Source organism: Chanodichthys erythropterus, chromosome 4 (genome assembly GCF_024489055.1).
Source record: "Chanodichthys erythropterus isolate Z2021 chromosome 4, ASM2448905v1, whole genome shotgun sequence".
Lineage (NCBI taxonomy): Eukaryota > Metazoa > Chordata > Actinopteri > Cypriniformes > Xenocyprididae > Chanodichthys > Chanodichthys erythropterus.
This window is the reverse complement of record NC_090224.1, coordinates 23,616,015-23,632,903: the sequence shown is the minus strand read 5'-3', so window position 1 is coordinate 23,632,903 and position 16,889 is coordinate 23,616,015. Positions and strand designations below refer to the sequence as shown.

General features: G+C 42.2%; 49 non-coding genes across 49 annotated transcripts; all 49 read right to left on the bottom strand.

Annotated features, from left to right (window-relative positions):
• Positions 1-162: 162 nt before the first annotated feature.
• trnal-caa (transfer RNA leucine (anticodon CAA)) lies at positions 163-274 on the bottom strand. The gene is made up of 2 exons: positions 237-274; positions 163-208 (listed from the first exon to the last, which is right to left on the bottom strand). It is a non-coding gene; the product is annotated as a tRNA-Leu (tRNA).
• A 139-nt stretch (positions 275-413) lies between these two features.
• trnal-caa (transfer RNA leucine (anticodon CAA)) lies at positions 414-525 on the bottom strand. The gene is made up of 2 exons: positions 488-525; positions 414-459 (listed from the first exon to the last, which is right to left on the bottom strand). It is a non-coding gene; the product is annotated as a tRNA-Leu (tRNA).
• A 139-nt stretch (positions 526-664) lies between these two features.
• trnal-caa (transfer RNA leucine (anticodon CAA)) lies at positions 665-776 on the bottom strand. Its single transcript has 2 exons — positions 739-776; positions 665-710 (listed from the first exon to the last, which is right to left on the bottom strand). It is a non-coding gene; the product is annotated as a tRNA-Leu (tRNA).
• Positions 777-1,051: 275 nt separating this feature from the next.
• Positions 1,052-1,163, bottom strand: trnal-caa (transfer RNA leucine (anticodon CAA)). The gene is made up of 2 exons: positions 1,126-1,163; positions 1,052-1,097 (listed from the first exon to the last, which is right to left on the bottom strand). It is a non-coding gene; the product is annotated as a tRNA-Leu (tRNA).
• A 139-nt stretch (positions 1,164-1,302) lies between these two features.
• Positions 1,303-1,414, bottom strand: trnal-caa (transfer RNA leucine (anticodon CAA)). The gene is made up of 2 exons: positions 1,377-1,414; positions 1,303-1,348 (listed from the first exon to the last, which is right to left on the bottom strand). It is a non-coding gene; the product is annotated as a tRNA-Leu (tRNA).
• Positions 1,415-1,550: 136 nt separating this feature from the next.
• On the bottom strand, positions 1,551-1,662 carry trnal-caa (transfer RNA leucine (anticodon CAA)). Its single transcript has 2 exons — positions 1,625-1,662; positions 1,551-1,596 (listed from the first exon to the last, which is right to left on the bottom strand). It is a non-coding gene; the product is annotated as a tRNA-Leu (tRNA).
• A 139-nt stretch (positions 1,663-1,801) lies between these two features.
• trnal-caa (transfer RNA leucine (anticodon CAA)) lies at positions 1,802-1,913 on the bottom strand. Its single transcript has 2 exons — positions 1,876-1,913; positions 1,802-1,847 (listed from the first exon to the last, which is right to left on the bottom strand). It is a non-coding gene; the product is annotated as a tRNA-Leu (tRNA).
• Positions 1,914-2,045: 132 nt separating this feature from the next.
• On the bottom strand, positions 2,046-2,157 carry trnal-caa (transfer RNA leucine (anticodon CAA)). Its single transcript has 2 exons — positions 2,120-2,157; positions 2,046-2,091 (listed from the first exon to the last, which is right to left on the bottom strand). It is a non-coding gene; the product is annotated as a tRNA-Leu (tRNA).
• Positions 2,158-2,296: 139 nt separating this feature from the next.
• trnal-caa (transfer RNA leucine (anticodon CAA)) lies at positions 2,297-2,408 on the bottom strand. The gene is made up of 2 exons: positions 2,371-2,408; positions 2,297-2,342 (listed from the first exon to the last, which is right to left on the bottom strand). It is a non-coding gene; the product is annotated as a tRNA-Leu (tRNA).
• Positions 2,409-2,540: 132 nt separating this feature from the next.
• On the bottom strand, positions 2,541-2,652 carry trnal-caa (transfer RNA leucine (anticodon CAA)). The gene is made up of 2 exons: positions 2,615-2,652; positions 2,541-2,586 (listed from the first exon to the last, which is right to left on the bottom strand). It is a non-coding gene; the product is annotated as a tRNA-Leu (tRNA).
• A 1,453-nt stretch (positions 2,653-4,105) lies between these two features.
• Positions 4,106-4,217, bottom strand: trnal-caa (transfer RNA leucine (anticodon CAA)). The gene is made up of 2 exons: positions 4,180-4,217; positions 4,106-4,151 (listed from the first exon to the last, which is right to left on the bottom strand). It is a non-coding gene; the product is annotated as a tRNA-Leu (tRNA).
• Positions 4,218-4,353: 136 nt separating this feature from the next.
• On the bottom strand, positions 4,354-4,465 carry trnal-caa (transfer RNA leucine (anticodon CAA)). Its single transcript has 2 exons — positions 4,428-4,465; positions 4,354-4,399 (listed from the first exon to the last, which is right to left on the bottom strand). It is a non-coding gene; the product is annotated as a tRNA-Leu (tRNA).
• A 139-nt stretch (positions 4,466-4,604) lies between these two features.
• On the bottom strand, positions 4,605-4,716 carry trnal-caa (transfer RNA leucine (anticodon CAA)). The gene is made up of 2 exons: positions 4,679-4,716; positions 4,605-4,650 (listed from the first exon to the last, which is right to left on the bottom strand). It is a non-coding gene; the product is annotated as a tRNA-Leu (tRNA).
• A 139-nt stretch (positions 4,717-4,855) lies between these two features.
• On the bottom strand, positions 4,856-4,967 carry trnal-caa (transfer RNA leucine (anticodon CAA)). Its single transcript has 2 exons — positions 4,930-4,967; positions 4,856-4,901 (listed from the first exon to the last, which is right to left on the bottom strand). It is a non-coding gene; the product is annotated as a tRNA-Leu (tRNA).
• A 139-nt stretch (positions 4,968-5,106) lies between these two features.
• trnal-caa (transfer RNA leucine (anticodon CAA)) lies at positions 5,107-5,218 on the bottom strand. The gene is made up of 2 exons: positions 5,181-5,218; positions 5,107-5,152 (listed from the first exon to the last, which is right to left on the bottom strand). It is a non-coding gene; the product is annotated as a tRNA-Leu (tRNA).
• A 275-nt stretch (positions 5,219-5,493) lies between these two features.
• trnal-caa (transfer RNA leucine (anticodon CAA)) lies at positions 5,494-5,605 on the bottom strand. The gene is made up of 2 exons: positions 5,568-5,605; positions 5,494-5,539 (listed from the first exon to the last, which is right to left on the bottom strand). It is a non-coding gene; the product is annotated as a tRNA-Leu (tRNA).
• Positions 5,606-5,744: 139 nt separating this feature from the next.
• trnal-caa (transfer RNA leucine (anticodon CAA)) lies at positions 5,745-5,856 on the bottom strand. Its single transcript has 2 exons — positions 5,819-5,856; positions 5,745-5,790 (listed from the first exon to the last, which is right to left on the bottom strand). It is a non-coding gene; the product is annotated as a tRNA-Leu (tRNA).
• A 136-nt stretch (positions 5,857-5,992) lies between these two features.
• On the bottom strand, positions 5,993-6,104 carry trnal-caa (transfer RNA leucine (anticodon CAA)). Its single transcript has 2 exons — positions 6,067-6,104; positions 5,993-6,038 (listed from the first exon to the last, which is right to left on the bottom strand). It is a non-coding gene; the product is annotated as a tRNA-Leu (tRNA).
• Positions 6,105-6,243: 139 nt separating this feature from the next.
• On the bottom strand, positions 6,244-6,355 carry trnal-caa (transfer RNA leucine (anticodon CAA)). The gene is made up of 2 exons: positions 6,318-6,355; positions 6,244-6,289 (listed from the first exon to the last, which is right to left on the bottom strand). It is a non-coding gene; the product is annotated as a tRNA-Leu (tRNA).
• A 132-nt stretch (positions 6,356-6,487) lies between these two features.
• On the bottom strand, positions 6,488-6,599 carry trnal-caa (transfer RNA leucine (anticodon CAA)). Its single transcript has 2 exons — positions 6,562-6,599; positions 6,488-6,533 (listed from the first exon to the last, which is right to left on the bottom strand). It is a non-coding gene; the product is annotated as a tRNA-Leu (tRNA).
• A 1,450-nt stretch (positions 6,600-8,049) lies between these two features.
• On the bottom strand, positions 8,050-8,161 carry trnal-caa (transfer RNA leucine (anticodon CAA)). The gene is made up of 2 exons: positions 8,124-8,161; positions 8,050-8,095 (listed from the first exon to the last, which is right to left on the bottom strand). It is a non-coding gene; the product is annotated as a tRNA-Leu (tRNA).
• A 139-nt stretch (positions 8,162-8,300) lies between these two features.
• Positions 8,301-8,412, bottom strand: trnal-caa (transfer RNA leucine (anticodon CAA)). Its single transcript has 2 exons — positions 8,375-8,412; positions 8,301-8,346 (listed from the first exon to the last, which is right to left on the bottom strand). It is a non-coding gene; the product is annotated as a tRNA-Leu (tRNA).
• Positions 8,413-8,687: 275 nt separating this feature from the next.
• trnal-caa (transfer RNA leucine (anticodon CAA)) lies at positions 8,688-8,799 on the bottom strand. The gene is made up of 2 exons: positions 8,762-8,799; positions 8,688-8,733 (listed from the first exon to the last, which is right to left on the bottom strand). It is a non-coding gene; the product is annotated as a tRNA-Leu (tRNA).
• A 275-nt stretch (positions 8,800-9,074) lies between these two features.
• On the bottom strand, positions 9,075-9,186 carry trnal-caa (transfer RNA leucine (anticodon CAA)). Its single transcript has 2 exons — positions 9,149-9,186; positions 9,075-9,120 (listed from the first exon to the last, which is right to left on the bottom strand). It is a non-coding gene; the product is annotated as a tRNA-Leu (tRNA).
• Positions 9,187-9,325: 139 nt separating this feature from the next.
• Positions 9,326-9,437, bottom strand: trnal-caa (transfer RNA leucine (anticodon CAA)). The gene is made up of 2 exons: positions 9,400-9,437; positions 9,326-9,371 (listed from the first exon to the last, which is right to left on the bottom strand). It is a non-coding gene; the product is annotated as a tRNA-Leu (tRNA).
• Positions 9,438-9,569: 132 nt separating this feature from the next.
• trnal-caa (transfer RNA leucine (anticodon CAA)) lies at positions 9,570-9,681 on the bottom strand. The gene is made up of 2 exons: positions 9,644-9,681; positions 9,570-9,615 (listed from the first exon to the last, which is right to left on the bottom strand). It is a non-coding gene; the product is annotated as a tRNA-Leu (tRNA).
• Positions 9,682-11,129: 1,448 nt separating this feature from the next.
• trnal-caa (transfer RNA leucine (anticodon CAA)) lies at positions 11,130-11,241 on the bottom strand. Its single transcript has 2 exons — positions 11,204-11,241; positions 11,130-11,175 (listed from the first exon to the last, which is right to left on the bottom strand). It is a non-coding gene; the product is annotated as a tRNA-Leu (tRNA).
• Positions 11,242-11,380: 139 nt separating this feature from the next.
• Positions 11,381-11,492, bottom strand: trnal-caa (transfer RNA leucine (anticodon CAA)). Its single transcript has 2 exons — positions 11,455-11,492; positions 11,381-11,426 (listed from the first exon to the last, which is right to left on the bottom strand). It is a non-coding gene; the product is annotated as a tRNA-Leu (tRNA).
• Positions 11,493-11,746: 254 nt separating this feature from the next.
• trnal-caa (transfer RNA leucine (anticodon CAA)) lies at positions 11,747-11,858 on the bottom strand. Its single transcript has 2 exons — positions 11,821-11,858; positions 11,747-11,792 (listed from the first exon to the last, which is right to left on the bottom strand). It is a non-coding gene; the product is annotated as a tRNA-Leu (tRNA).
• A 139-nt stretch (positions 11,859-11,997) lies between these two features.
• On the bottom strand, positions 11,998-12,109 carry trnal-caa (transfer RNA leucine (anticodon CAA)). Its single transcript has 2 exons — positions 12,072-12,109; positions 11,998-12,043 (listed from the first exon to the last, which is right to left on the bottom strand). It is a non-coding gene; the product is annotated as a tRNA-Leu (tRNA).
• A 136-nt stretch (positions 12,110-12,245) lies between these two features.
• trnal-caa (transfer RNA leucine (anticodon CAA)) lies at positions 12,246-12,357 on the bottom strand. The gene is made up of 2 exons: positions 12,320-12,357; positions 12,246-12,291 (listed from the first exon to the last, which is right to left on the bottom strand). It is a non-coding gene; the product is annotated as a tRNA-Leu (tRNA).
• A 139-nt stretch (positions 12,358-12,496) lies between these two features.
• On the bottom strand, positions 12,497-12,608 carry trnal-caa (transfer RNA leucine (anticodon CAA)). The gene is made up of 2 exons: positions 12,571-12,608; positions 12,497-12,542 (listed from the first exon to the last, which is right to left on the bottom strand). It is a non-coding gene; the product is annotated as a tRNA-Leu (tRNA).
• A 139-nt stretch (positions 12,609-12,747) lies between these two features.
• Positions 12,748-12,859, bottom strand: trnal-caa (transfer RNA leucine (anticodon CAA)). The gene is made up of 2 exons: positions 12,822-12,859; positions 12,748-12,793 (listed from the first exon to the last, which is right to left on the bottom strand). It is a non-coding gene; the product is annotated as a tRNA-Leu (tRNA).
• A 139-nt stretch (positions 12,860-12,998) lies between these two features.
• trnal-caa (transfer RNA leucine (anticodon CAA)) lies at positions 12,999-13,110 on the bottom strand. The gene is made up of 2 exons: positions 13,073-13,110; positions 12,999-13,044 (listed from the first exon to the last, which is right to left on the bottom strand). It is a non-coding gene; the product is annotated as a tRNA-Leu (tRNA).
• Positions 13,111-13,243: 133 nt separating this feature from the next.
• Positions 13,244-13,355, bottom strand: trnal-caa (transfer RNA leucine (anticodon CAA)). Its single transcript has 2 exons — positions 13,318-13,355; positions 13,244-13,289 (listed from the first exon to the last, which is right to left on the bottom strand). It is a non-coding gene; the product is annotated as a tRNA-Leu (tRNA).
• A 139-nt stretch (positions 13,356-13,494) lies between these two features.
• Positions 13,495-13,606, bottom strand: trnal-caa (transfer RNA leucine (anticodon CAA)). The gene is made up of 2 exons: positions 13,569-13,606; positions 13,495-13,540 (listed from the first exon to the last, which is right to left on the bottom strand). It is a non-coding gene; the product is annotated as a tRNA-Leu (tRNA).
• A 139-nt stretch (positions 13,607-13,745) lies between these two features.
• trnal-caa (transfer RNA leucine (anticodon CAA)) lies at positions 13,746-13,857 on the bottom strand. Its single transcript has 2 exons — positions 13,820-13,857; positions 13,746-13,791 (listed from the first exon to the last, which is right to left on the bottom strand). It is a non-coding gene; the product is annotated as a tRNA-Leu (tRNA).
• A 139-nt stretch (positions 13,858-13,996) lies between these two features.
• Positions 13,997-14,108, bottom strand: trnal-caa (transfer RNA leucine (anticodon CAA)). Its single transcript has 2 exons — positions 14,071-14,108; positions 13,997-14,042 (listed from the first exon to the last, which is right to left on the bottom strand). It is a non-coding gene; the product is annotated as a tRNA-Leu (tRNA).
• A 139-nt stretch (positions 14,109-14,247) lies between these two features.
• Positions 14,248-14,359, bottom strand: trnal-caa (transfer RNA leucine (anticodon CAA)). The gene is made up of 2 exons: positions 14,322-14,359; positions 14,248-14,293 (listed from the first exon to the last, which is right to left on the bottom strand). It is a non-coding gene; the product is annotated as a tRNA-Leu (tRNA).
• Positions 14,360-14,498: 139 nt separating this feature from the next.
• Positions 14,499-14,610, bottom strand: trnal-caa (transfer RNA leucine (anticodon CAA)). The gene is made up of 2 exons: positions 14,573-14,610; positions 14,499-14,544 (listed from the first exon to the last, which is right to left on the bottom strand). It is a non-coding gene; the product is annotated as a tRNA-Leu (tRNA).
• A 139-nt stretch (positions 14,611-14,749) lies between these two features.
• On the bottom strand, positions 14,750-14,861 carry trnal-caa (transfer RNA leucine (anticodon CAA)). The gene is made up of 2 exons: positions 14,824-14,861; positions 14,750-14,795 (listed from the first exon to the last, which is right to left on the bottom strand). It is a non-coding gene; the product is annotated as a tRNA-Leu (tRNA).
• Positions 14,862-15,000: 139 nt separating this feature from the next.
• Positions 15,001-15,112, bottom strand: trnal-caa (transfer RNA leucine (anticodon CAA)). The gene is made up of 2 exons: positions 15,075-15,112; positions 15,001-15,046 (listed from the first exon to the last, which is right to left on the bottom strand). It is a non-coding gene; the product is annotated as a tRNA-Leu (tRNA).
• A 139-nt stretch (positions 15,113-15,251) lies between these two features.
• trnal-caa (transfer RNA leucine (anticodon CAA)) lies at positions 15,252-15,363 on the bottom strand. The gene is made up of 2 exons: positions 15,326-15,363; positions 15,252-15,297 (listed from the first exon to the last, which is right to left on the bottom strand). It is a non-coding gene; the product is annotated as a tRNA-Leu (tRNA).
• A 139-nt stretch (positions 15,364-15,502) lies between these two features.
• Positions 15,503-15,614, bottom strand: trnal-caa (transfer RNA leucine (anticodon CAA)). The gene is made up of 2 exons: positions 15,577-15,614; positions 15,503-15,548 (listed from the first exon to the last, which is right to left on the bottom strand). It is a non-coding gene; the product is annotated as a tRNA-Leu (tRNA).
• A 133-nt stretch (positions 15,615-15,747) lies between these two features.
• On the bottom strand, positions 15,748-15,859 carry trnal-caa (transfer RNA leucine (anticodon CAA)). Its single transcript has 2 exons — positions 15,822-15,859; positions 15,748-15,793 (listed from the first exon to the last, which is right to left on the bottom strand). It is a non-coding gene; the product is annotated as a tRNA-Leu (tRNA).
• A 139-nt stretch (positions 15,860-15,998) lies between these two features.
• On the bottom strand, positions 15,999-16,110 carry trnal-caa (transfer RNA leucine (anticodon CAA)). Its single transcript has 2 exons — positions 16,073-16,110; positions 15,999-16,044 (listed from the first exon to the last, which is right to left on the bottom strand). It is a non-coding gene; the product is annotated as a tRNA-Leu (tRNA).
• A 139-nt stretch (positions 16,111-16,249) lies between these two features.
• trnal-caa (transfer RNA leucine (anticodon CAA)) lies at positions 16,250-16,361 on the bottom strand. The gene is made up of 2 exons: positions 16,324-16,361; positions 16,250-16,295 (listed from the first exon to the last, which is right to left on the bottom strand). It is a non-coding gene; the product is annotated as a tRNA-Leu (tRNA).
• A 139-nt stretch (positions 16,362-16,500) lies between these two features.
• trnal-caa (transfer RNA leucine (anticodon CAA)) lies at positions 16,501-16,612 on the bottom strand. Its single transcript has 2 exons — positions 16,575-16,612; positions 16,501-16,546 (listed from the first exon to the last, which is right to left on the bottom strand). It is a non-coding gene; the product is annotated as a tRNA-Leu (tRNA).
• A 139-nt stretch (positions 16,613-16,751) lies between these two features.
• On the bottom strand, positions 16,752-16,863 carry trnal-caa (transfer RNA leucine (anticodon CAA)). Its single transcript has 2 exons — positions 16,826-16,863; positions 16,752-16,797 (listed from the first exon to the last, which is right to left on the bottom strand). It is a non-coding gene; the product is annotated as a tRNA-Leu (tRNA).
• Positions 16,864-16,889: the final 26 nt, after the last annotated feature.

Genomic DNA, 16,889 nt, shown 5'->3' with positions numbered 1-16,889 from the left:
CTGACACTTGCAACCACAGTGAGAATTATCAGTGCTATTGCGGTAGCCTCCGTGATGTCAAAATACAGGAAGAAGTGAATAACAATAACTTGTTGAATAACAATAACTTCACATAGATGATTTCCAATTCTTTTTGCAGTCCAATCATTCTTAAAAGCGCTTTGTCAGAAGTGGGATTTGAACCCACACCTCCATTTGGAGACCAGAACCTTCAACATCTGAGAAGGTTATAACACCTTGAGTCTGGCGCCTTAGACCACTCGGCCATTCTGACACTTGCTGCATAGCACCTGATGATCAGTACTATCACTGCAGCCTCCATGATGTCAATATACAGGAAGAAGTGAATAACAATAACTTCACATAGATGATTTCCAATTCTTTTTGCAGTCCAATCATTCTTAAAAGTGCTTTGTCAGAAGTGGGATTTGAACCCACGCCTCCATTTGGAGACCAGAATCCTCAATATCTGAGAAGGATGAAACTCCTTGAGTCTGGCGCCTTAGACCGCTCGGCCATTCTGACACTTTCAACCAAAGTGAGATTTATCAGTGGTATTGCTGTAGCCTCCGTGATGTCAAAATACTGGAAGAAGTGGATAATAATAACTTCACATAGATGATTTCCAATTCTTTTTGCAGTCCAATCATTCTTAAAAGTGCTTTGTCAGAAGTGGGATTTGAAGCCACGCCTCCATTTGGAGACCAGAATCCTCAACATCTGAGAAGGTAATAATACCTTGAGTCTGGCGCCTTAGACCACTCGGCCATTCTGACACTTCCATCACAGCCCCTGATGATCAGTACTATCACTGCAGCCTCCATGATGTCAAAATACAGGAAGAAGTGAATAACATGCCTCCATTTGTGAATAACATGCCTCGGCCATTCTGACACTTGCAACCACAGTGAGAATTATCAGTGCTATTGCGGTAGCCTCCGTGATGTCAAAATACAGGAAGAAGTGAATAACAATAACTTGTTGAATAACAATAACTTCACATAGATGATTTCCAATTCTTTTTGCAGTCCAATCATTCTTAAAAGCGCTTTGTCAGAAGTGGGATTTGAACCCACACCTCCATTTGGAGACCAGAACCTTCAACATCTGAGAAGGTTATAACACCTTGAGTCTGGCGCCTTAGACCACTCGGCCATTCTGACACTTGCTGCATAGCACCTGATGATCAGTACTATCACTGCAGCCTCCATGATGTCAATATACAGGAAGAAGTGAATAACAATAACTTCACATAGATGATTTCCAATTCTTTTTGCAGTCCAATCATTCTTAAAAGTGCTTTGTCAGAAGTGGGATTTGAACCCACGCCTCCATTTGGAGACCAGAATCCTCAATATCTGAGAAGGATGAAAGTCCTTGAGTCTGGCGCCTTAGACCGCTCGGCCATTCTGACACTTGCGAACAAAGTGAGAATTATCAGTGCTATTGCTGTAGCCTCCGTGATGTCAAAATACAGGAAGAAGTGGATATTAACTTCACATAGATGATTTCCAATTCTTTTTGCAGTCCAATCATTCTTAAAAGTGCTTTGTCAGAAGTGGGATTTGAACCCACGCCTCCATTTGGAGACCAGAATCCTCAATATCTGAGAAGGTTGAAACTCCTTGAGTCTGGCGCCTTAGATCGCTCGGCCATTCTGACACTTGCAACCAAAGTGAGAATTATCAGTGGTATTGCTGTAGCCTCCGTGATGTCAAAATACTGGAAGAAGTGGATAATAATAACTTCACATAGATGATTTCCATTTCTTTTTGCAGTCGAATCATTCTTAAAAGTGCTTTGTCAGAAGTGGGATTTGAACCCACGCCTCCATTTGGAGACCAGAATCCTCAACATCTGAGAAGGTAATAACACCTTGAGTCTGGCGCCTTAGACCACTCGGCCATTCTGACACTTCCATCACAGCCCCTGATGATCAGTACTATCACTGCAGCCTCCATGATGTCAAAATACAGGAAGAAGTGAATAACAATAACTTCACATAGATGATTTCCAATTCTTTTTGCAGTCCAATGAAAGTGCTTTGTCAGAAGTGGGATTTGAACCCATGCCTCCATTTGGAGACCAGAATCCTCAACATCTGAGAAGGTTATAACACCTTGAGTCTGACGCCTTAGATCACTCGGCCATTCTGACACTTGCTGCATAGCACCTGATGATCAGTACTATCACTGCAGCCTCCATGATGTCAATATACAGGAAGAAGTGAATAACAATAACTTCACATAGATGATTTCCAATTCTTTTTGCAGTCTAATCATTCTTAAAAGTGCTTTGTCAGAAGTGGGATTTGAACCCACGCCTCCATTTGGAGACCAGAATCCTCAACATCTGAGAAGGTAATAACACCTTGAGTCTGGCGCCTTAGACCACTCGGCCATTCTGACACTTCCATCACAGCCCCTGATGATCAGTACTATCACTGCAGCCTCCATGATGTCAAAATACAGGAAGAAGTGAATAACAATAACTTCACATAGATGATTTCCAATTCTTTTTGCAGTCCAATGAAAGTGCTTTGTCAGAAGTGGGATTTGAACCCATGCCTCCATTTGGAGACCAGAATCCTCAACATCTGAGAAGGTTATAACACCTTGAGTCTGGCGCCTTAGACCACTCGGCCATTCTGACACTTGCTGCATAGCACCTGATGATCAGTACTATCACTTAGGGGTGGTTAATCTGTCTGATTTCCCGATTCGATTCGATTACGATTATTGAAGTCCCGATTCGATTACAGTCGATTTTCGATTATTAACGATTCTCGATTAGCGATTATTGATTTTCCATTTCACAACAGTAAACGAAAATACACTACAAAGTGATTGCAGTATTAAAAAAAAAAGTCAGCTACTGAATTACTTAACTCTTTCATTGAGTAACAACAACTCAAAGCACTTTCTGTGTCTTGTAGTTATAACTTCAGAATTATTTGTATGTAGCTTATGTTCTGTAGAACACAGAAATGAATACATCACATTGTGTTGTGACTCATCAAGTTGAACTAAACAATAACAAATAAATGAAAGGCTTATTTCCTTTAGGAAGTAGATCAGAACCAACATACTGTAGAAATTGGACAATTTTCTTTTAGAAAGACAATGTGTTCAGGTGGAGGAAGACTGCAGGTTGCAGTCGAAACATGTCAAGGTAAAGAAAAAGTTTCGGTGGTTTAAATCGGCGCTTGTGACTTAAAGGCGAGTGCTTTTACTGTAATTTAGGCAGGCGCGCTCATAATAGAAGCGATTGAGAGCGCGGCTCATGGTTGCATAGCAACGACAGACGCCACTGGAGCGAAAGCGCATTGGAAAGGAGAATGCGGCGCGGACGCGATATGTGAATGCCCCTTAGAACGGCGACTTTTTCTTTGCATATCAGACAGGTAGCAACTAGAGAATAAGAATAAGAATAATTTAGCGGGCCGGATTATGTTTTATTTTTGAGATCAGTTGCGGGCCGGTAGTTTGAGACCACTGATCTAACGTCTTTGCTGCTTACTTGGCCGCCACAGCCAGTGCAGCTGGCATCCAACTTAAAGGTGCATTGCTGCCCCCTACAGTACTGGAGTGTGAAACAGATTAGTGGGGGAAAAAAACAGATGATGACTGCGTGCGTGGCGGTGGGTGGTGGGCCGGCCCGCCGGCCGTCCTGGAGTACCGGCCGTTCTGTGATTCTCCAGATCACACAGATGGCCAGTCCGCCCCTGGCTGGGTGGATTGGTTGGTTGCTCTTTCCTGGTTCTTCCATTTTACACACCTGCTCTGGCTGCCGTTACACGCGCTTGCTAACTGGAACTGGGCGCGTTCGTGACGTTCAACTCCCGGTATAACATTTTTTACAAAATAAAATAATGCAAAAAAAAAAAATAAATAAATAAAAATAAAAAATCGATTTTTGAAAATTTAATAATCGATTCATACTCGTCCATAACATACTCGCGATTAATCAATAATCGATTTTTTTCACCACCCCTACTATCACTGCAGCCTCCATGATGTCAATATACAGGAAGAAGTGAATAACAATGACTTCACATAGATGATTTCCAATTCTTTTTGCAGTCCAATCATTCTTAAAAGTGCTTTGTCAGAAGTGGGATTTGAACCCACGCCTCCATTTGGAGACCAGAATCTTCAATATCTGAGAAGGTTGAAACTCCTTGAGTCTGGCGCCTTAGACCGCTCGGCCATTCTGACACTTTCAACCAAAGTGAGATTTATCAGTGGTATTGCTGTAGCCTCCGTGATGTCAAAATACAGGAAGAAGTGGATATTAACTTCACATAGATGATTTCCAATTCTTTTTGCAGTCCAATCATTCTTAAAAGTGCTTTGTCAGAAGTGGGATTTGAACCCACGCCTCCATTTGGAGACCAGAATCCTCAATATCTGAGAATGTTGAAACTCCTTGAGTTTGGCGCCTTAGACCACTCGGTCATTCTGACACTTGCAACCAAAGTGAGAATTATCAGTGGTATTGCTGTAGCCTCCGTGATGTCAAAATACTGGAAGAAGTGGATAATAATAACTTCACATAGATGATTTCCAATTCTTTTTGCAGTCCAATCATTCTTAAAAGTGCTTTGTCAGAAGTGGGATTTGAACCCACGCCTCCATTTGGAGACCAGAATCCTCAACTTCTGAGAAGGTAATAACACCTTGAGTCTGGCGCCTTAGACCACTCGGCCATTCTGACACTTCCATCACAGCCCCTGATGATCAGTACTATCACTGCAGCCTCCATGATGTCAAAATACAGGAAGAAGTGAATAACAATAACTTCACATAGATGATTTCCAATTCTTTTTGCAGTCCAATCATTCTTAAAAGTGCTTTGTCAGAAGTGGGATTTGAACCCACGCCTCCATTTGGAGACCAGAATCTTCAATATCTGAGAAGGCTGAAACTCCTTGAGTCTGGCGCCTTAGACCGCTCGGCCATTCTGACACTTGCAACCAAAGTGAGATTTATCAGTGGTATTGCTGTAGCCTCCGTGATGTCAAAATACTGGAAGAAGTGGATAATAATAACTTCACATAGATGATTTCCAATTCTTTTTGCAGTCCAATCATTCTTAAAAGTGCTTTGTCAGAAGTGGGATTTGAACCCACGCCTCCATTTGGAGACCAGAATCCTCAACATCTGAGAAGGTAATAACACCTTGAGTCTGGCGCCTTAGACCACTCGGCCATTCTGACACTTCCATCACAGCCCCTGATGATCAGTACTATCACTGCAGCCTACATGATGTCAAAATACAGGAAGAAGTGAATAACATGCCTCCATTTGTGAATAACATGCCTCGGCCATTCTGACACTTGCAACCACAGTGAGAATTATCAGTGCTATTGCGGTAGCCTCCGTGATGTCAAAATACAGGAAGAAGTGAATAACAATAACTTGTTGAATAACAATAACTTCACATAGATGATTTCCAATTCTTTTTGCAGTCCAATCATTCTTAAAAGTGCTTTGTCAGAAGTGGGATTTGAACCCACGCCTCCATTTGGAGACCAGAATCCTCAATATCTGAGAAGGTTGAAACTCCTTGAGTCTGGCGCCTTAGACCACTCGGCCATTCTGACACTTGCTGCATAGCACCTGATGATCAGTACTATCACTGCAGCCTCCATGATGTCAATATACAGGAAGAAGTGAATAACAATAACTTCACATAGATGATTTCCAATTCTTTTTGCAGTCCAATCATTCTTAAAAGTGCTTTGTCAGAAGTGGGATTTGAACCCACGCCTCCATTTGGAGACCAGAATCCTCAATATCTGAGAAGGATGAAACTCCTTGAGTCTGGCGCCTTAGACCGCTCGGCCATTCTGACACTTGCGAACAAAGTGAGAATTATCAGTGCTATTGCTGTAGCCTCCGTGATGTCAAAATACAGGAAGAAGTGGATATTAACTTCACATAGATGATTTCCAATTCTTTTTGCAGTCCAATCATTCTTAAAAGTGCTTTGTCAGAAGTGGGATTTGAACCCACGCCTCCATTTGGAGACCAGAATCCTTAATATCTGAGAAGGTTGAAACTCCTTGAGTCTGGCGCCTTAGATCGCTCGGCCATTCTGACACTTGCAACCAAAGTGAGAATTATCAGTGGTATTGCTGTAGCCTCCGTGATGTCAAAATACTGGAAGAAGTGGATAATAATAACTTCACATAGATGATTTCCATTTCTTTTTGCAGTCGAATCATTCTTAAAAGTGCTTTGTCAGAAGTGGGATTTGAACCCACGCCTCCATTTGGAGACCAGAATCCTCAACATCTGAGAAGGTAATAACACCTTGAGTCTGGCGCCTTAGACCACTCGGCCATTCTGACACTTCCATCACAGCCCCTGATGATCAGTACTATCACTGCAGCCTCCATGATGTCAAAATACAGGAAGAAGTGAATAACAATAACTTTACATAGATGATTTCCAATTCTTTTTGCAGTCCAATGAAAGTGCTTTGTCAGAAGTGGGATTTGAACCCATGCCTCCATTTGGAGACCAGAATCCTCAACATCTGAGAAGGTTATAACACCTTGAGTCTGGCGCCTTAGACCACTCGGCCATTCTGACACTTGCTGCATAGCACCTGATGATCAGTACTATCACTTAGGGGTGGTTAATCTGTCTGATTTCCCGATTCGATTCGATTACGATTATTGAAGTCCCGATTCGATTACAGTCGATTTTCGATTATTAACGATTCTCGATTAGCGATTATTGATTTTCCATTTCACAACAGTAAACGAAAATACACTACAAAGTGATTGCAGTATTAAAAAAAAAAGTCAGCTACTGAATTACTTAACTCTTTCATTGAGTAACAACAACTCAAAGCACTTTCTGTGTCTTGTAGTTATAACTTCAGAATTATTTGTATGTAGCTTATGTTCTGTAGAACACAGAAATGAATACATCACATTGTGTTGTGACTCATCAAGTTGAACTAAACAATAACAAATAAATGAAAGGCTTATTTCCTTTAGGAAGTAGATCAGAACCAACATACTGTAGAAATTGGACAATTTTCTTTTAGAAAGACAATGTGTTCAGGTGGAGGAAGACTGCAGGTTGCAGTCGAAACATGTCAAGGTAAAGAAAAAGTTTCGGTGGTTTAAATCGGCGCTTGTGACTTAAAGGCGAGTGCTTTTACTGTAATTTAGGCAGGCGCGCTCATAATAGAAGCGATTGAGAGCGCGGCTCATGGTTGCATAGCAACGACAGACGCCACTGGAGCGAAAGCGCATTGGAAAGGAGAATGCGGCGCGGACGCGATATGTGAATGCCCCTTAGAACGGCGACTTTTTCTTTGCATATCAGACAGGTAGCAACTAGAGAATAAGAATAAGAATAATTTAGCGGGCCGGATTATGTTTTATTTTTGAGATCAGTTGCGGGCCGGTAGTTTGAGACCACTGATCTAACGTCTTTGCTGCTTACTTGGCGGCCACAGCCAGTGCAGCTGGCATCCAACTTAAAGGTGCATTGCTGCCCCCTACAGTACTGGAGTGTGAAACAGATTAGTGGGGGAAAAAAACAGATGATGACTGCGTGCGTGGCGGTGGGTGGTGGGCCGGCCCGCCGGCCGTCCTGGAGTACCGGCCGTTCTGTGATTCTCCAGATCACACAGATGGCCAGTCCGCCCCTGGCTGGGTGGATCGGTTGGTTGCTCGTTCCTGGTTCTTCCATTTTACACACCTGCTCTGGCTGCCGTTACACGCGCTTGCTAACTGGAACTGGGCGCGTTCGTGACGTTCAACTCCCGGTATAACATTTTTTACAAAATAAAATAATGCAAAAAAAAAAAAAAATAAATAAATAAAAAATCTATTTTTGAAAATTTAATAATCGATTCATACTCGTCCATAACATACTCGCGATTAATCAATAATCGATTTTTTTCACCACCTCTACTATCACTGCAGCCTCCATGATGTCAATATACAGGAAGAAGTGAATAACAATGACTTCACATAGATGATTTCCAATTCTTTTTGCAGTCCAATCATTCTTAAAAGTGCTTTGTCAGAAGTGGGATTTGAACCCACGCCTCCATTTGGAGACCAGAATCTTCAATATCTGAGAAGGTTGAAACTCCTTGAGTCTGGCGCCTTAGACCGCTCGGCCATTCTGACACTTTCAACCAAAGTGAGATTTATCAGTGGTATTGCTGTAGCCTCCGTGATGTCAAAATACTGGAAGAAGTGGATAATAATAACTTCACATAGATGATTTCCAATTCTTTTTGCAGTCCAATCATTCTTAAAAGTGCTTTGTCAGAAGTGGGATTTGAAGCCACGCCTCCATTTGGAGACCAGAATCCTCAACATCTGAGAAGGTAATAACACCTTGAGTCTGGCGCCTTAGACCACTCGGCCATTCTGACACTTCCATCACAGCCCCTGATGATCAGTACTATCACTGCAGCCTACATGATGTCAAAATACAGGAAGAAGTGAATAACATGCCTCCATTTGTGAATAACATGCCTCGGCCATTCTGACACTTGCAACCACAGTGAGAATTATCAGTGCTATTGCGGTAGCCTCCGTGATGTCAAAATACAGGAAGAAGTGAATAACAATAACTTGTTGAATAACAATAACTTCACATAGATGATTTCCAATTCTTTTTGCAGTCCAATCATTCTTAAAAGTGCTTTGTCAGAAGTGGGATTTGAACCCACGCCTCCATTTGGAGACCAGAATCCTCAACATCTGAGAAGGTAATAACACCTTGAGTCTGGCGCCTTAGACCACTCGGCCATTCTGACACTTCCATCACAGCCCCTGATGATCAGTACTATCACTGCAGCCTACATGATGTCAAAATACAGGAAGAAGTGAATAACATGCCTCCATTTGTGAATAACATGCCTCGGCCATTCTGACACTTGCAACCACAGTGAGAATTATCAGTGCTATTGCGGTAGCCTCCGTGATGTCAAAATACAGGAAGAAGTGAATAACAATAACTTGTTGAATAACAATAACTTCACATAGATGATTTCCAATTCTTTTTGCAGTCCAATCATTCTTAAAAGTGCTTTGTCAGAAGTGGGATTTGAACCCACGCCTCCATTTGGAGACCAGAATCCTCAATATCTGAGAATGTTGAAACTCCTTGAGTCTGGCGCCTTAGACCACTCGGCCATTCTGACACTTGCTGCATAGCACCTGATGATCAGTACTATCACTGCAGCCTCCATGATGTCAATATACAGGAAGAAGTGAATAACAATAACTTCACATAGATGATTTCCAATTCTTTTTGCAGTCCAATCATTCTTAAAAGTGCTTTGTCAGAAGTGGGATTTGAACCCACGCCTCCATTTGGAGACCAGAATCCTCAACATCTGAGAAGGTAATAACACCTTGAGTCTGGCGCCTTAGACCACTCGGCCATTCTGACACTTCCATCACAGCCCCTGATGATCAGTACTATCACTGCAGCCTCCATGATGTCAAAATACAGGAAGAAGTGAATAACAATAACTTCACATAGATGATTTCCAATTCTTTTTGCAGTCCAATGAAAGTGCTTTGTCAGAAGTGGGATTTGAACCCATGCCTCCATTTGGAGACCAGAATCCTCAACATCTGAGAAGGTTATAACACCTTGAGTCTGGCGCCTTAGACCACTCGGCCATTCTGACACTTGCTGCATAGCACCTGATGATCAGTACTATCACTTAGGGGTGGTTAATCTGTCTGATTTCCCGATTCGATTCGATTACGATTATTGAAGTCCCGATTCGATTACAGTCGATTTTCGATTATTAACGATTCTCGATTAGCGATTATTGATTTTCCATTTCACAACAGTAAACGAAAATACACTACAAAGTGATTGCAGTATTAAAAAAAAGTCAGCTACTGAATTACTTAACTCTTTCATTGAGTAACAACAACTCAAAGCACTTTCTGTGTCTTGTAGTTATAACTTCAGAATTATTTGTATGTAGCTTATGTTCTGTAGAACACAGAAATGAATACATCACATTGTGTTGTGACTCATCAAGTTGAACTAAACAATAACAAATAAATGAAAGGCTTATTTCCTTTAGGAAGTAGATCAGAACCAACATACTGTAGAAATTGGACAATTTTCTTTTAGAAAGACAATGTGTTCAGGTGGAGGAAGACTGCAGGTTGCAGTCGAAACATGTCAAGGTAAAGAAAAAGTTTCGGTGGTTTAAATCGGCGCTTGTGACTTAAAGGCGAGTGCTTTTACTGTAATTTAGGCAGGCGCGCTCATAATAGAAGCGATTGAGAGCGCGGCTCATGGTTGCATAGCAACGACAGACGCCACTGGAGCGAAAGCGCATTGGAAAGGAGAATGCGGCGCGGACGCGATATGTGAATGCCCCTTAGAACGGCGACTTTTTCTTTGCATATCAGACAGGTAGCAACTAGAGAATAAGAATAAGAATAATTTAGCGGGCCGGATTATGTTTTATTTTTGAGATCAGTTGCGGGCCGGTAGTTTGAGACCACTGATCTAACGTCTTTGCTGCTTACTTGGCGGCCACAGCCAGTGCAGCTGGCATCCAACTTAAAGGTGCATTGCTGCCCCCTACAGTACTGGAGTGTGAAACAGATTAGTGGGGGAAAAAAACAGATGATGACTGCGTGCGTGGCGGTGGGTGGTGGGCCGGCCCGCCGGCCGTCCTGGAGTACCGGCCGTTCTGTGATTCTCCAGATCACACAGATGGCCAGTCCGCCCCTGGCTGGGTGGATCGGTTGGTTGCTCGTTCCTGGTTCTTCCATTTTACACACCTGCTCTGGCTGCCGTTACACGCGCTTGCTAACTGGAACTGGGCGCGTTCGTGACGTTCAACTCCCGGTATAACATTTTTTACAAAATAAAATAATGCAAAAAAATAAATAAATAAATAAATAAAAAATCTATTTTTGAAAATTTAATAATCGATTCATACTCGTCCATAACATACTCGCGATTAATCAATAATCGATTTTTTTCACCACCTCTACTATCACTGCAGCCTCCATGATGTCAAAATACAGGAAGAAGTGAATAACAATAACTTCACATAGATGATTTCCAATTCTTTTTGCAGTCCAATCATTCTTAAAAGTGCTTTGTCAGAAGTGGGATTTGAACCCACGCCTCCATTTGGAGACCAGAATCCTCAATATCTGAGAAGGTTGAAACTCCTTGAGTCTGGCGCCTTAGACCGCTCGGCCATTCTGACACTTGCAACCAAAGTGAGAATTATCAGTGGTATTGCTGTAGCCTCCGTGATGTCAAAATACTGGAAGAAGTGGATAATAATAACTTCACATAGATGATTTCCAATTCTTTTTGCAGTCCAATCATTCTTAAAAGTGCTTTGTCAGAAGTGGGATTTGAACCCACGCCTCCATTTGGAGACCAGAATCCTCAACATCTGAGAAGGTAATAACACCTTGAGTCTGGCGCCTTAGACCACTCGGCCATTCTGACACTTCCATCACAGCCCCTGATGATCAGTACTATCACTGCAGCCTCCATGATGTCAAAATACAGGAAGAAGTGAATAACATGCCTCGGCCATTCTGACACTTGCAACCACAGTGAGAATTATCAGTGCTATTGCGGTAGCCTCCGTGATGTCAAAATACAGGAAGAAGTGAATAACAATAACTTGTTGAATAACAATAACTTCACATAGATGATTTCCAATTCTTTTTGCAGTCCAATCATTCTTAAAAGTGCTTTGTCAGAAGTGGGATTTGAACCCACACCTCCATTTGGAGACCAGAATCCTCAACATCTGAGAAGGTTATAACACCTTGAGTCTGGCGCCTTAGACCACTCGGCCATTCTGACACTTGCTGCATAGCACCTGATGATCAGTACTATCACTGCAGCCTCCATGATGTCAATATACAGGAAGAAGTGAATAACAATAACTTCACATAGATGATTTCCAATTCTTTTTGCAGTCCAATCATTCTTAAAAGTGCTTTGTCAGAAGTGGGATTTGAACCCACGCCTCCATTTGGAGACCAGAATCCTCAATATCTGAGAAGGATGAAACTCCTTGAGTCTGGCGCCTTAGACCGCTCGGCCATTCTGACACTTGCGAACAAAGTGAGAATTATCAGTGCTATTGCTGTAGCCTCCGTGATGTCAAAATACAGGAAGAAGTGGATATTAACTTCACATAGATGATTTCCAATTCTTTTTGCAGTCCAATCATTCTTAAAAGTGCTTTGTCAGAAGTGGGATTTGAACCCACGCCTCCATTTGGAGACCAGAATCCTCAATATCTGAGAAGGTTGAAACTCCTTGAGTCTGGCGCCTTAGACCGCTCGGCCATTCTGACACTTGCAACCAAAGTGAGAATTATCAGTGGTATTGCTGTAGCCTCCGTGATGTCAAAATACTGGAAGAAGTGGATAATAATAACTTCACATAGATGATTTCCAATTCTTTTTGCAGTCCAATCATTCTTAAAAGTGCTTTGTCAGAAGTGGGATTTGAACCCACGCCTCCATTTGGAGACCAGAATCCTCAACATCTGAGAAGGTAATAACACCTTGAGTCTGGCGCCTTAGACCACTCGGCCATTCTGACACTTCCATCACAGCCCCTGATGATCAGTACTATCACTGCAGCCTCCATGATGTCAAAATACAGGAAGAAGTGAATAACAATAACTTCACATAGATGATTTCCAATTCTTTTTGCAGTCCAATCATTCTTAAAAGTGCTTTGTCAGAAGTGGGATTTGAACCCACGCCTCCATTTGGAGACCAGAATCCTCAACATCTGAGAAGGTTATAACACCTTGAGTCTGGCGCCTTAGACCACTCGGCCATTCTGACACTTGCGTCACAGCACCTGATGATCAGTACTATCACTGCAGCCTCCATGATGTCAAAATACAGGAAGAAGTGAATAACAATAACTTCACATAGATGATTTCCAATTCTTTTTGCAGTCCAATCATTCTTAAAAGTGCTTTGTCAGAAGTGGGATTTGAACCCACGCCTCCATTTGGAGACCAGAATCCTCAATATCTGAGAAGGTTGAAACTCCTTGAGTCTGGCGCCTTAGACCGCTCGGCCATTCTGACACTTTAAGTGAGAATTATCAGTGCTATTGCTGTAGCCTCCGTGATGTCAAAATACAGGAAGAAGTGGATAATAATAACTTTGCATAGATGATTTCCAATTCTTTTTGCAGTCCAATCATTCTTAAAAGTGCTTTGTCAGAAGTGGGATTTGAACCCACGCCTCCATTTGGAGACCAGAATCCTCAACATCTGAGAAGGTTATAACACCTTGAGTCTGGCGCCTTAGACCACTCGGCCATTCTGACACTTGCATCACAGCACCTGATGATCAGTACTATCACTGCAGCCTCCATGATGTCAAAATACAGGAAGAAGTGAATAACAATAACTTCACATAGATGATTTCCAATTCTTTTTGCAGTCCAATCATTCTTAAAAGTGCTTTGTCAGAAGTGGGATTTGAACCCACGCCTCCATTTGGAGACCAGAATCCTCAACATCTGAGAAGGCTATAACACCTTGAGTCTGGCGCCTTAGACCACTCGGCCATTCTGACACTTGCTGCATAGCACCTGATGATCAGTACTATCACTGCAGCCTCCATGATGTCAAAATACAGGAAGAAGTGAATAACAATAACTTCACATAGATGATTTCCAATTCTTTTTGCAGTCCAATCATTCTTAAAAGTGCTTTGTCAGAAGTGGGATTTGAACCCACGCCTCCATTTGGAGACCAGAATCCTCAATATCTGAGAAGGTTGAAACTCCTTGAGTCTGGCGCCTTAGACCGCTCGGCCATTCTGACACTTGCAACCAAAGTGAGAATTATCAGTGCTATTGCTGTAGCCTCCGTGATGTCAAAATACTGGAAGAAGTGGATAATAATAACTTCACATAGATGATTTCCAATTCTTTTTGCAGTCCAATCATTCTTAAAAGTGCTTTGTCAGAAGTGGGATTTGAACCCACGCCTCCATTTGGAGACCAGAATCCTCAACATCTGAGAAGGTAATAACACCTTGAGTCTGGCGCCTTAGACCGCTCGGCCATTCTGACACTTGCGAACAAAGTGAGAATTATCAGTGCTATTGCTGTAGCCTCCGTGATGTCAAAATACAGGAAGAAGTGAATAACAATAACTTCACATAGATGATTTCCAATTCTTTTTGCAGTCCAATCATTCTTAAAAGTGCTTTGTCAGAAGTGGGATTTGAACCCACGCCTCCATTTGGAGACCAGAATCCTCAATATCTGAGAAGGTTGAAACTCCTTGAGTCTGGCGCCTTAGACCGCTCGGCCATTCTGACACTTGCAACCAAAGTGAGAATTATCAGTGCTATTGCTGTAGCCTCCGTGATGTCAAAATACAGGAAGAAGTGGATAATAATAACTTCACATAGATGATTTCCAATTCTTTTTGCAGTCCAATCATTCTTAAAAGTGCTTTGTCAGAAGTGGGATTTGAACCCACGCCTCCATTTGGAGACCAGAATCCTCAATATCTGAGAAGGTTGAAACTCCTTGAGTCTGGCGCCTTAGACCGCTCGGCCATTCTGACACTTGCAACCAAAGTGAGAATTATCAGTGCTATTGCTGTAGCCTCCGTGATGTCAAAATACAGGAAGAAGTGGATAATAATAACTTCACATAGATGATTTCCAATTCTTTTTGCAGTCCAATCATTCTTAAAAGTGCTTTGTCAGAAGTGGGATTTGAACCCACGCCTCCATTTGGAGACCAGAATCCTCAATATCTGAGAAGGTTGAAACTCCTTGAGTCTGGCGCCTTAGACCGCTCGGCCATTCTGACACTTGCAACCAAAGTGAGAATTATCAGTGGTATTGCTGTAGCCTCCGTGATGTCAAAATACTGGAAGAAGTGGATAATAATAACTTCACATAGATGATTTCCAATTCTTTTTGCAGTCCAATCATTCTTAAAAGTGCTTTGTCAGAAGTGGGATTTGAACCCACGCCTCCATTTGGAGACCAGAATCCTCAACATCTGAGAAGGTAATAACACCTTGAGTCTGGCGCCTTAGACCACTCGGCCATTCTGACACTTCCATCACAGCCCCTGATGATCAGTACTATCACTGCAGCCTCCATGATGTCAAAATACAGGAAGAAGTGAATAACAATAACTTCACATAGATGATTTCCAATTCTTTTTGCAGTCCAATCATTCTTAAAAGTGCTTTGTCAGAAGTGGGATTTGAACCCACGCCTCCATTTGGAGACCAGAATCCTCAACATCTGAGAAGGTTATAACACCTTGAGTCTGGCGCCTTAGACCACTCGGCCATTCTGACACTTGCGTCACAGCACCTGATGATCAGTACTATCACTGCAGCCTCCATGATGTCAAAATACAGGAAGAAGTGAATAACAATAACTTCACATAGATGATTTCCAATTCTTTTTGCAGTCCAATCATTCTTAAAAGTGCTTTGTCAGAAGTGGGATTTGAACCCACGCCTCCATTTGGAGACCAGAATCCTCAATATCTGAGAAGGTTGAAACTCCTTGAGTCTGGCGCCTTAGACCGCTCGGCCATTCTGACACTTTAAGTGAGAATTATCAGTGCTATTGCTGTAGCCTCCGTGATGTCAAAATACAGGAAGAAGTGGATAATAATAACTTCACATAGATGATTTCCAATTCTTTTTGCAGTCCAATCATTCTTAAAAGTGCTTTGTCAGAAGTGGGATTTGAACCCACGCCTCCATTTGGAGACCAGAATCCTCAACATCTGAGAAGGTAATAACACCTTGAGTCTGGCGCCTTAGACCGCTCTGCCATTCTGACACTTGCAACCAAAGAGAGCATTATCAGTGCTATTGCTGTAGCCTCCGTGATGTCAAAATACGGGAAGAAGTGAATAACAATAACTTCACATAGATGATTTCCAATTCTTTTTGCAGTCCAATCATTCTTAAAAGTGCTTTGTCAGAAGTGGGATTTGAACCCACGCCTCCATTTGGAGACCAGAATCCTCAATATCTGAGAAGGTTGAAACTCCTTGAGTCTGGCGCCTTAGACCGCTCGGCCATTCTGACACTTGCAACCAAAGTGAGAATTATCAGTGCTATTGCTGTAGCCTCCGTGATGTCAAAATACAGGAAGAAGTGGATAATAATAACTTCACATAGATGATTTCCAATTCTTTTTGCAGTCCAATCATTCTTAAAAGTGCTTTGTCAGAAGTGGGATTTGAACCCACGCCTCCATTTGGAGACCAGAATCCTCAATATCTGAGAAGGTTGAAACTCCTTGAGTCTGGCGCCTTAGACCGCTCGGCCATTCTGACACTTGCAACCAAAGTGAGAATTATCAGTGCTATTGCTGTAGCCTCCGTGATGTCAAAATACAGGAAGAAGTGGATAATAATAACTTCACATAGATGATTTCCAATTCTTTTTGCAGTCCAATCATTCTTAAAAGTGCTTTGTCAGAAGTGGGATTTGAACCCACGCCTCCATTTGGAGACCAGAATCCTCAATATCTGAGAAGGTTGAAACTCCTTGAGTCTGGCGCCTTAGACCGCTCGGCCATTCTGACACTTGCAACCAAAGTGAGAATTATCAGTGGTATTGCTGTAGCCTCCGTGATGTCAAAATACTGGAAGAAGTGGATAATAATAACTTCACATAGATGATTTCCAATTCTTTTTGCAGTCCAATCATTCTTAAAAGTGCTTTGTCAGAAGTGGGATTTGAACCCACGCCTCCATTTGGAGACCAGAATCCTCAACATCTGAGAAGGTAATAACACCTTGAGTCTGGCACCTTAGACCGCTCTGCCATTCTGACACTTGCAACCAAAGTGAGAACTATCA